The 10,435-nt window shown below is 37.1% G+C and overlaps 1 long non-coding RNA gene across 1 annotated transcript; it reads left to right on the top strand.

Annotated features, from left to right (window-relative positions):
* Positions 1–4,385: 4,385 nt before the first annotated feature.
* On the top strand, positions 4,386–8,303 carry LOC122168493. The gene is made up of 4 exons (XR_006171274.1): positions 4,386–4,426; positions 5,238–5,363; positions 5,996–6,103; positions 8,235–8,303. It is a non-coding gene; the product is annotated as an uncharacterized LOC122168493 (long non-coding RNA).
* Positions 8,304–10,435: the final 2,132 nt, after the last annotated feature.

Below are 10,435 nucleotides of genomic sequence, written 5' to 3'. Positions count from 1 at the left end.
GTATCTGTATTTCTGAATAATTTGTGTAGATATTCTTGACTCTTACTACCTGTAGATTGTGTTTATATTACCTTATTTCCTTCTTACATTTGAAGTTCAGAAGTAATCTCATTTTTTTATTAAAAATAGATTGAACATACTTGGATACAAAAACATCAAAAAAGGAAACTATCACATGTAAGAACTGTATGTAATTAGGAGGCTAAGAATTCTGAATTTGGTGCTTGGTGTATTGTTGCATTTATTATGCATCATGTGCTTGTTGTTTACTGAAGTAAATTGAATCCACCTCAGAAGTTATTTACATTTAAATGTAGCTTAATGCTTCACTGTGCCACAGGGATGAGTAAAGAGGCTTATCTAAAACAAGAATTGACTCAAAACAAGAGTGCTTCTTAAAATTTTAAAAGATTTGATTAGTCTTTTCTTATTTTCATTGTTATTTTTGTGCATTTGTCCTGATCTTTAAAGAGTTTGGAGTAGTCATGATAAATACAATGAAGCCCTCCTTCCCCTTCACCCCTCTACCCCCCCCAAAAAATACACCATCTCAGATCATGAAACTAAATGCAACTTACTGAAATCAAAGGGAGTTACATGTTTGTCTTGTCTGTGAACTTGATCTACTGTTTTTATAACAGAGCCTAAAGCATTATTTACAGTTTGTCAAAACAACTCATCCTTGCTAGTTGCTTACTGAAAACAAAACTGAATACATATATTCTATTACTTACCATCTTATCCAACACCTTAAAAGAACCATAAGAACAATGGAAAAGAAACAAATATGAACACCAATCAGTTGACCCAAACCGGATTAAAAAATGTTAGCTTCATTTGCATCTGAATTATACTTTTCATCCACTTTGTTAGTAGTCTCCCTTCTCTCTTTAGTGGGGAAAAAAAAAAAAAAATCAGATGATGATGATGATGATTATTATTAACTTGCACAAATTATCTGTTTTCAGCAGCTAGCTCTGGTTTTTAGATATTCTTGCTATAAAAATAAAACTCTCTCCTGGTGATGCATGAAACATACCTAGCAACAGAAGATATTAAGATCATCCATCAGCAGCTGTACAGTAATCAAAAAGGTTTCATCACTTTCTTTCTGTTGGTTGGCTTTCCAAAAGGCCAAAAACAACCTATCTTGATATTCATATCTCAGAGGAACTTTGGGTCATTAAACACATCTCTGTACATTATGATTCATGTGAGAAAATGTTGACATTTGCACTGGGAGGATAGCACTAGTTAAAGTGCTTTGATTTCATTCCTAGTATGTCTTTGACCAAAAAAAAAAAAAAAAAGGGGATTTTTAATTTTTTTTTTCTCTCAAACTCTTTGTAATATTAAAGTTCTTTGTTTCAGCAGCAAACATAGATCTACTATTGATTAACTGTATAGTAGGGAAGAGAAGTACTACATTATTAGTACGCCTCTGGCAGATAACCAAATATAACTATTATTTTGATGTCTGCTAAAAGAACTGTAAGAGAGAAGGCATATTTAGGTGTATAGTTATATACCCTTAAAATGAAAGCTTTCTCATGAAACAACATGATGAATTCAAACCATTACAAAGTTTTAAATTTAATCTCACTAATAAAAAAGGTATCCATTTTTTCTTTACACTTAGTTCTTTTCTTTCTATAGTTCAGAACTAAAGAATCAACACTGTTCACTATCACATTCTTTTCTCCGTAGTAGTTTGTAAGACCAATAACTGAAGATACAGTAGATCAAAGTATTTGCTTTGATTATCTTTGTTCCTGTGATTGCTTATGTTCCACCCAGCTAATTATACCTTTCTGCTTTCCAGATTTATACAATAATTGCTGGTGAGTGCTTTTTAGAAGGATGCCTGCCAGGAGGACCAAAGAAATGTGAAACAGACATGCTAAGTCATGGCCTGAACCAGTGATTGAACTCCTGGTGGGAAGGCAGGGCCAACCCAGGTGATTTCATACGATGCAATGCACCTGTGTGACCAGAAGAGGTGGAGCCAGGATCCACCCCTTCCCAGACCTTATTTAAGGGTTGGCAGTGGAGGCAGAGGATATCTCTCTGGAGATGTCTGCATATCTGAGGCCTTCCAAAGGTAAGTATTTCTTCCTCTGTTTTTGTACCTACAGCTGCTTCATCTGGGCTTATTCTCATTTGCTGCAACCTAGGATTGTGCTACTCTGCTAGTATTGCTATGCATTCTATCACTTTATTGCATTACAAAATGGCTTAAAGAATGCTAATGTAAACAGTAGCTTTTAAATGCTTGTAACCCATCATAAAATAGTATGCTGCTGCATCTTAGGAGATGAGGGAGAGGTGGAGCATACTGTAACTTTGTGAAACTTGAAACTGATGAGAGCACTTCACAGAATAGCAGAATTTGTATGGCAGAGCTTGTATTACATGCAGTAACTGTTGCCCTAAAGCTCTTTCTAATACTTCACTGGCAATGGATGTCCTTACACATTGCTGGATCAATGAATTCTTTTTTTTTTTTTTTTTTTTTTTTTAAAGAAGTGGCCTAATACTTGATTGAGCATATTTGTTTATGCCCAGTGAGTACTTGCTTTTAAAAAGCAGAAGTGCAAAAAGTTCTTACAGAACTGAGTTATGCAGGAAGTGACATAGAACTGAAATTTCTAGAGTTTTAGGAGACAAGATTAATAAACAGCTTATTCTTTCACAGCTACTGAATAAATACAATTCCAAATTTCCTACTGCATGACATAAAACAGATTACACAGTCCTGAATTTTTAATATCAGATAATAGGGACAAATACAGGATAGTGTTTGCAGTCAAAACTTACTCTAGGAATATCATATGTCAAAAAAAAAAAAACAAGAATACAAACGTAAACATCTTGTACATCCAAATATATTACCTGCTTCTTAGACACCGGGGGGGGGTTAAACTCAAGAAGCATATTCTTCATAGTGTATTGTTTGTCTTATCTGTTAATCATGTGGAGATACACCTGAATGCTGCAACAGTCTAATTCTGACAACCTGGACTTATTTTTTCCAGCGGTGCTAAGTAAAAGACTGATGTAAAATGGTGGAATATGTCATATTGATATAAGTCTCATAGCGATTAGGGTGCTGCTAAGCAAAGTAGACAATTGGAAAAGGATCCAGAATGCATTCAGATGCCTAGCAGGAAAATAAAACAGACTTCACTTTTCTAATTGAGAAGCCATGATCCTAAAAACCCTCTTTCTGTTGCCTGGTATTCTTTTGGTGAGATGTGTGCATTTTGGAGGCACCTGGACATTCCCTGTGGCCTTAAAGCTCTTTTCTTTTTCTGTAGGTCCTCCAAGCAATGGAGTTTTTACGCTGAGCTGAGTACCTGTCTTTATAACTGAGACCGATGAAGCCCTAGAAACTAAAGGGCCCTTACTTCTCTTCTGGGAAATTGGTAGTTGGTTTATATAGGCTGAAAATGTAAACTGGAACAAAATATCACTCTGACCTTGTCTGAATTTTAAGCTTGTGAAGGTGGTCCATCTCCAAAGAGTAAATTACACTAGTAAATCACTTTCTAAGTTTATGGAAGATTTAAATATGCACAAAGGAATTCAGAACAGCAGTAAGCACACCTTCAATGTTTAATAATTACTTTGTTTTTTTATGTTTATTTTTGTTGTTAAAATTACGATATGTTCATGAACATATCAGATAAACTCTTTTGAATTACATGTGTTTTTTTTTATAGCAATTCTGATTCTACAGGATAATTAAAATGAGAACTCACTGTTAAATGTAGTGATTGCACTTTGTCAGGAGAATGTGAAATTTTGTGGTACTAAAACAAAACAGTGAGAAGAAACTGAGTGCTGATACTTACAAGAGATATGAATGACTTTGTTCTGACACATCACTGGTTTTATCCTGTTTTATTGAATATCACTTGCATGTTTAAAGTATTAAAGCTAATAATGAAATCTTAAGACTGAAATATTAAGTCTACTGATTGACATCAGTTCCAGACGAAGTTAACTACACTGAGGGAAAACAAGTCTTATTTCAAAGTTGCTGAGCCTGAGCTCTGGATGACTTCAGTCAGAATGAGTAAAAAGACAAAGACCCAGAAGACAGTACATACTACACTGCCTTCACCTAATTCCACATAAGAATATAGTCCTGGTTCCTGCTTCTCTTCTATTCCTGAAGATCCTTCTCCTTCCCCTCTTCATTTGTTCCAGGCTTTTTTTGTCTAACATTGTGTGTTCTATTATGAAAAACTTAGCTCAAACAGTCAAAAACTTCATTTAATTATAATACTGCTTTTGGCAGATATACTCATCTGACATCTCTTTATCTGTATAAGTATGCTTCTTAAGACAGGTCTCATAATAACATTGTTTCCTTCACAGAAGTTGTACATGAACTCTGGACTGCTTTGCATACATAACTAAGGTAACACTGTTCTCTCCTTATGTGCATATTTATTTTAAAAGAGGTAGGTTCTGAGTTTAACAGTGATCATGGTGATAAAATCCAGCTTAGTTTTAGTTGATTTTTTTTCATAATTCAGAAAAAGTAGTTATAGCTACCCTTAAAAAGTAGTTATAGCTACCCTTAATAAATTTCAAGAGGCAGACAAATCATCTGCTTCCTTTAAAAAATAATTAAGGAATAGTCTTCAATATTACTTTATTTGAACCTCTATTGAAGGTAGCTAAATATTTAATTTAAAAAAAAAAAAAAATTGCTGTTTTTGTCATTCTAGGGCAATTGATTTCATCAGAAGTATGACTATAGTTCTAAGTGCAGTGATCATCACAAAGGAATAATGTAATAGTGAGATCAATAAACATGGAAATCTGAAGAGATGGAAGACAGGAATTGGCACTGAAGCAAATGCTGAGCACAGTGATGATGTCAAAGCAGAAGAATGTTAATACATGGGATCTAGATAAGGAAAGAAGAGATGAGAATGACTAAAGATCTGGAAAGCCTGTATTGCAAGATGTCTTTTTAACTCTGTATTTAATAAGCAGAAGCTTAATAGTTTTCTTGATCGTGGTCCTTACTGATATACAAAGGGAAAATTATTTTCTTTGTTTAAGAAATTGCAGGATCTCAATGCTGAAAGCTGCCATTTGGAAAACACAGGCCAGAAAGTAGCTGAAGTAGTTGCTCTATTGTAGCAGTGAGGATATTAAAACACTAGACCTCTGTCTATACCTGCTCCCCAAAAGTGTTGGGTCTCTTCTTTTTCTTCTAGCATTTCAGTTGGAGTACTCTTAAATCTGAATTCAGATTATGCTATTGCACCAGTCAGTACCACTTTTTCCAGCCTGAGACCTGAGCATATCCATTGTGGCATGAAGAAGATGCTGAATTCAAATTGGTAACATTTTTGGTTCAATTTTCTCTCCCAGTTCTTTATTGAAATAGGCACCTTATGCTAGAACTTTAGTTTTATAGCACAACGATTCTTCTTTTTAGGTTGCTGAAATGATTGATGTAGAACCTAGGTATAGCACTCTGTACACAACAAGTTCGTTAGTAACACTTTGCAAAAGAACTAGATGAATTTTCTGAAAATTGTGGTGTGATTTACATATGCTCCTGTATAGGTTTTTCTGGGTGTTTTTTCTCCACAGCCTAATCCTTGATATTACATATTCTAGACTATTAATTCATTAAAATCTGTTGAATAGATCTAGAATGACTACAATTCATTTCAGCCTATTAAACTACAGATGCAAAAGATTCATTACAAAATAATTTTCAGACCTCTATAAAGAGCTTAACCATATCTGTAGTATATTTGTTTTGATCACTTAATGCTACTTGCGTAGATCTCTACAATTTATCATAATTTAAACTGCAAATAATAAACAGTAGTGGACAGTATGTATTTTTGGAGGGTCTTACTATTACTTGAGAACATATGCTATTACCATAACTAATGTTAAAATGTGTACACGTTTCCTCATAAAAGATTTATTTTTGAAAACCTTGGTGCTTTTTTTTCAGATCATGCTTTGAGATGGTGCTGTATCCATGATCTGAAGACCAAGACAACAGGAGAAGAGGAGCAAGAGGGGTCTCTCCAATGCATCAAATTGTAAATGGCTAACTCAAGTAAGTATAACAATATTTTTCTCTCATCTACTGGTTTTTTTTTTTTTACATAATCTCTAACAACTAGATCTCTGATTTCTTGGAACATTTAGGTCTGATGTATGGGCTACCCAGGGCTGAAGAGTCCACAGCTGCCGATTTACTCTAGCCCTAAGAATTATTCTCCAGAAAAATGCAATTTGCCTTTCTCATTCTCTGTAGCATTACCAAGAGCACTCATCTTGACATGTATTTCTCCCTGGTTTCCCATCTTGCTGGTTAAAATGTCTCATGCATGTGAATCAGCATCCTTTGAATTGCTTGTAGGTTGAAGGTGTGGTAGGTATTCATAAAGTATTTGTGAATAAAGCTGATAGGTCAACTCGAATCTCCGTCCTTAACATCTATATATCTTATGTAATTGTACTTTCTTCACAAGCATTTGTTTAAAATGAAAGATTAAGATATGTTAAGGGAACATAGCTATTCATCTGACCTATGAATGCACATATTGCTTATGCATATTGTGACTGATGAGGGTCAGCCAGTTAATATATTGGAAAACAAACAAAAGTTCTAGATCAGACCTAGATCCAACATAGCAAGAGTCCAGAAAGTCATAGCTAGGACAGAGGGAGAAAAAGAACAAAGATTACTTTCTTTCAAGAGAGTTTCTTGTTATGTTTTCTTAGCAAAATACATCAGTGTCAAGAGCATGATATTAGTGTAAGCTAAGAAATTCTGTTACGTTCCTGTTTGATTTAGCTCAAGCTAAGTAAACTTATGTAGGAGGTTTGTGATATTAATACTTATTATCACTTTTTTTCAAGTTTTTCCAACTTAAAGTCCATAGTGACTCTCCTGTTGTCCTTACTGGGGTGGGGGAGATGCATGAAGTAGGACAAGACTGCATTTCTGGTTTTATTAAATATGTATAACTTCACTTACTTTGTGGCATTAGAGCAGGGAGGCAAGTATATCAGGCTACAACACTATAGAAAATGAATAAATATTCAAATCAGCAGTCCAAGTCACGGCTGGAGAATTTGCTTAATGTTGAACTTAATGGTAACTTTCTGAGCAACAGTGAATTTTCCTATATGTGTATATTTATTTACTATTAACAGTTTGGTTCCTGCAGAATGTTAATGTGTTCAAAGTAGGTAGTAATACCTGAAAGAAAATATCCATTGAATTATTAACCTTACCGTTAAATCCAACTATGGGAAATATGCTGCATAGTAAAATAAGCAGTGATAATAGATGCAAATATGATATTTAGATAGAGAATTTTCAGTAAGAAGTTGTCAACAATTCTATTTATGATTCTCTTTTTTTTTTTTTTTTTTATGACTTTTTTTTTTCTTGAGTGCAAATAGAATGTGTTTTCACCCCTTGTCCAGGCTCCTGTGAATATTTACTGAATGTCAAAGGAAAAGAGCAATGTTCCCTGAGGCTATGGTCTCAGAGGATGTGAACTCTCTAAACTGTCATGCTTAGGATGCCTTCACAGCTTTTGCAAACACTGCAATGAATCCTTCTTCATCTGCAGAATTATGACTTAATCCTTTGCTGACTGTTAGTAATAATAAGACAGTGATATGTCTGTAAATGGAAAGCTAGAAGTTGTGCTATGCTTTTTTTTTTTTTTTTTTTTTTCAGCTGACCTAGGGTGTATTTGAAGCAGTGAATTCTCTAAGGAAAAAATGAAGCTCATCAAAATGGTTGTCTCTTTCTATAGTACAATACTGAGCATTTATTTTGCCAAGATTCTTATGTTCTGGTTTGGTTCTGGTTCACCAGTTGTCCACTTTACTCATTGAGCTCAAGACTGAACTCTCTTTTGATTGGAATAGCTAACTTTATCTGAGACAAAACTGAAGGCAAAATTAGATTGAGGTGTTCATTCTAGAATATGCATTCTTCAGGTAGTATGGTTGAACTTGGTTGAAGCATGCATACTGTCTGCTGGTCCCAGCAGTATTCAGCTCTATATTGCTGACAGTGAATTAGAGTGAAACCGCCCCTGAAATCATTCAGAATCTAAAATTTGCCTCACCTGATACTTCGTGTCCTCTTAATTTGTGGATAGTACTGAGAGGTGGGAGGGATTCCATTTGCTAAATTGATTTATTTTGATTTATTTCAACAGCAGTGAAAAGGCAGTAAATAGTTGTGGTAGCTACATATGCCTATACTGTGGACCACTGATATATTCAGGTAGGTAGAAATTGAGTCTTCGCACAACCCCCATAGCTGGGAGTGGTGATAGCCTGTGACGTGGCGGCAGGTTGCTCGCGGATCAGGACATCGGCGCTGTGCTGGTGATGGAGCAAGTTATCAAGGTAATCCTTCAATTCTGTAAGGACTATTTTGGCTAGAATGCTCCTTCTGAGAAGGACACTGCAGCTGTACTTACTCGCCTGGAAAAGGAGTGGAATCTTGCCTCAGGACATTCTAGACCCCCCTAGATGGGATTCGTTTACATCCATGCTTGCGCAGCACGTGATGGAGGAGCAAAAAGCTGCAGAGCTTAAAGTTTGGGAGCTGATCCTCGGAGCTCTGAGAGCGGCCAGGGAGGAGGGCAAAATTCCTGAGGTGCTGTGTATTATGATGGGGTTGGAATCTACTAACACTGGGAGAAATGGCACGGGGAGCGTATTTTCTTGCAGGTCCCCTGAGGAAGAGAGCACCACAAATATGCACTCAACTATGGCACCTAACACCTCATCTGCATCTTCAGCTCCCCCCTCAGTTCCAGCTTCAGACAAACAAGAAGGCAGCGCTAAACTGTATGCGCTCTTATCTTGCAAAACTGCCCGAGTGCAGGAATCCAAGGTCGTTGAAATACAGATACGGGGATACGGTCCCCCCGCCATATCCATGGCAACTGCTGTATCTTTCTCTGTGTAATCTAACACCACCTGCGGAGGCAGGGGGAGAAGTGAGCTGGGGAAGGAGGAGTGGGATGCTAGCCTCCTCTCTAGAGATGGAAAACAAGCATGGTAATACCCAGGGGGTGGGGACTGTGGGAAAGGCTTGGGTACAGATTGGTCAAAAGTTAGGGAGGTGGTAAAAAAGAAAGGAAAGGGAAGCGATGCAACTTACAGGTGCTCAGGTGATAGCGTCCAGCCAGCATCATCCACCCTGATTGTGCCTGAAAGGGAAGGTGTCATCTGGCCGGCACTGTCTGCTCAGGTTGCACCCAACGGAGAAAGACAAAATGATGATGGTTTCTGGACCCACTCCCTACCACTGTATCAGGACCCATTGACTTGACCTACATATCCTTTTAAAGGATTGAGTGCGCATGCAACCAATTGGAAGCCTCTACAACAGTCAGTGCTTGATCAAAGGGAGATGGGCAGAGAGGGAGGGATGCAGAGCCTGCAGCTTCCTGTTGCGACTGAAAAGGGTAGCGAAAGAAGGAGAGAGGTGAATTTGCGTTTAGGAGTTAAGAGGGATGCACTAACAGATTGTAGGAAGTTTAGATCTGGCCTGATAGAGGAAGGAAGAGTACTGTAGACCTTCCTGATAGTAGGGAATGATAACAGAGGTCCAGAATGGGCCTATAAGCCTATATGCATCTGCATTGTACTTAATCCACTGCAGTATACATTGTGGGCATCAGAATGGGTTCCCTTAAGGGCAAGTGGCCAGATGGAAGCCTGGAGAACAAGCAACAAGGATTTGTTTGTGAGAGCAATACTCTGAAAGCTTGAGACATCTGCCTTGATATTGAACAAATGTTTGTCATTTTCAGGTACGCTTCAGTGAGGTACCTAAGACAATGTTGGTATATATTGGGAAAGGATTTGTTTGTATACGGATCCTTTGTAATTTCATATTCATAGACAGTGCCAGTAGAGCTATCAGCAATCACTCTAATGTCTAATCTCTCTGTCTACAACTTTACCAGTATTGTAGGATGTGGCTTTCATTCTTCAGTGTTGGTGACATCACATCAGTTATTCCAGGCTAATTATATGCTGATTAAAGACCTATCACCAGCTGCAATTGGAGTGAATATTGCTTTCGTAAGGAAGCTGTTGGAACATGACATAACTTGCACCAACTGCTAAAATGCATCAGAGGCAGTGGACAGAAAACCTTCATCACAGTTGACCATGACAAAAGTGAGATGCATCACGTCCGAGAGAGAGAATAAAGAAGGATGGAGAACACAACTGGCAGGAAGTGCTTCTTGGATGGTACACCAAAGAAACGGGGATGTTTAACTCTATACTGCATTTAGTTGTAGTTCAGTTATAGTTGTATTAGATCTAATATTAATACCGGAAAAGCAGCGTACAGGCGCGTACAGGCGCGTACAGGCGCGTACAGGCGCGTACA

This window comes from Centrocercus urophasianus, unplaced genomic scaffold (assembly GCF_019232065.1).
Source record: "Centrocercus urophasianus isolate 14NV4802_14NV808 unplaced genomic scaffold, USGS_Curo_1.0 seq_11, whole genome shotgun sequence".
Lineage (NCBI taxonomy): Eukaryota > Metazoa > Chordata > Aves > Galliformes > Phasianidae > Centrocercus > Centrocercus urophasianus.
The sequence above is the reverse complement of the archived record's forward strand: the minus strand, read 5'-3'. Positions and strand labels throughout refer to the sequence as shown.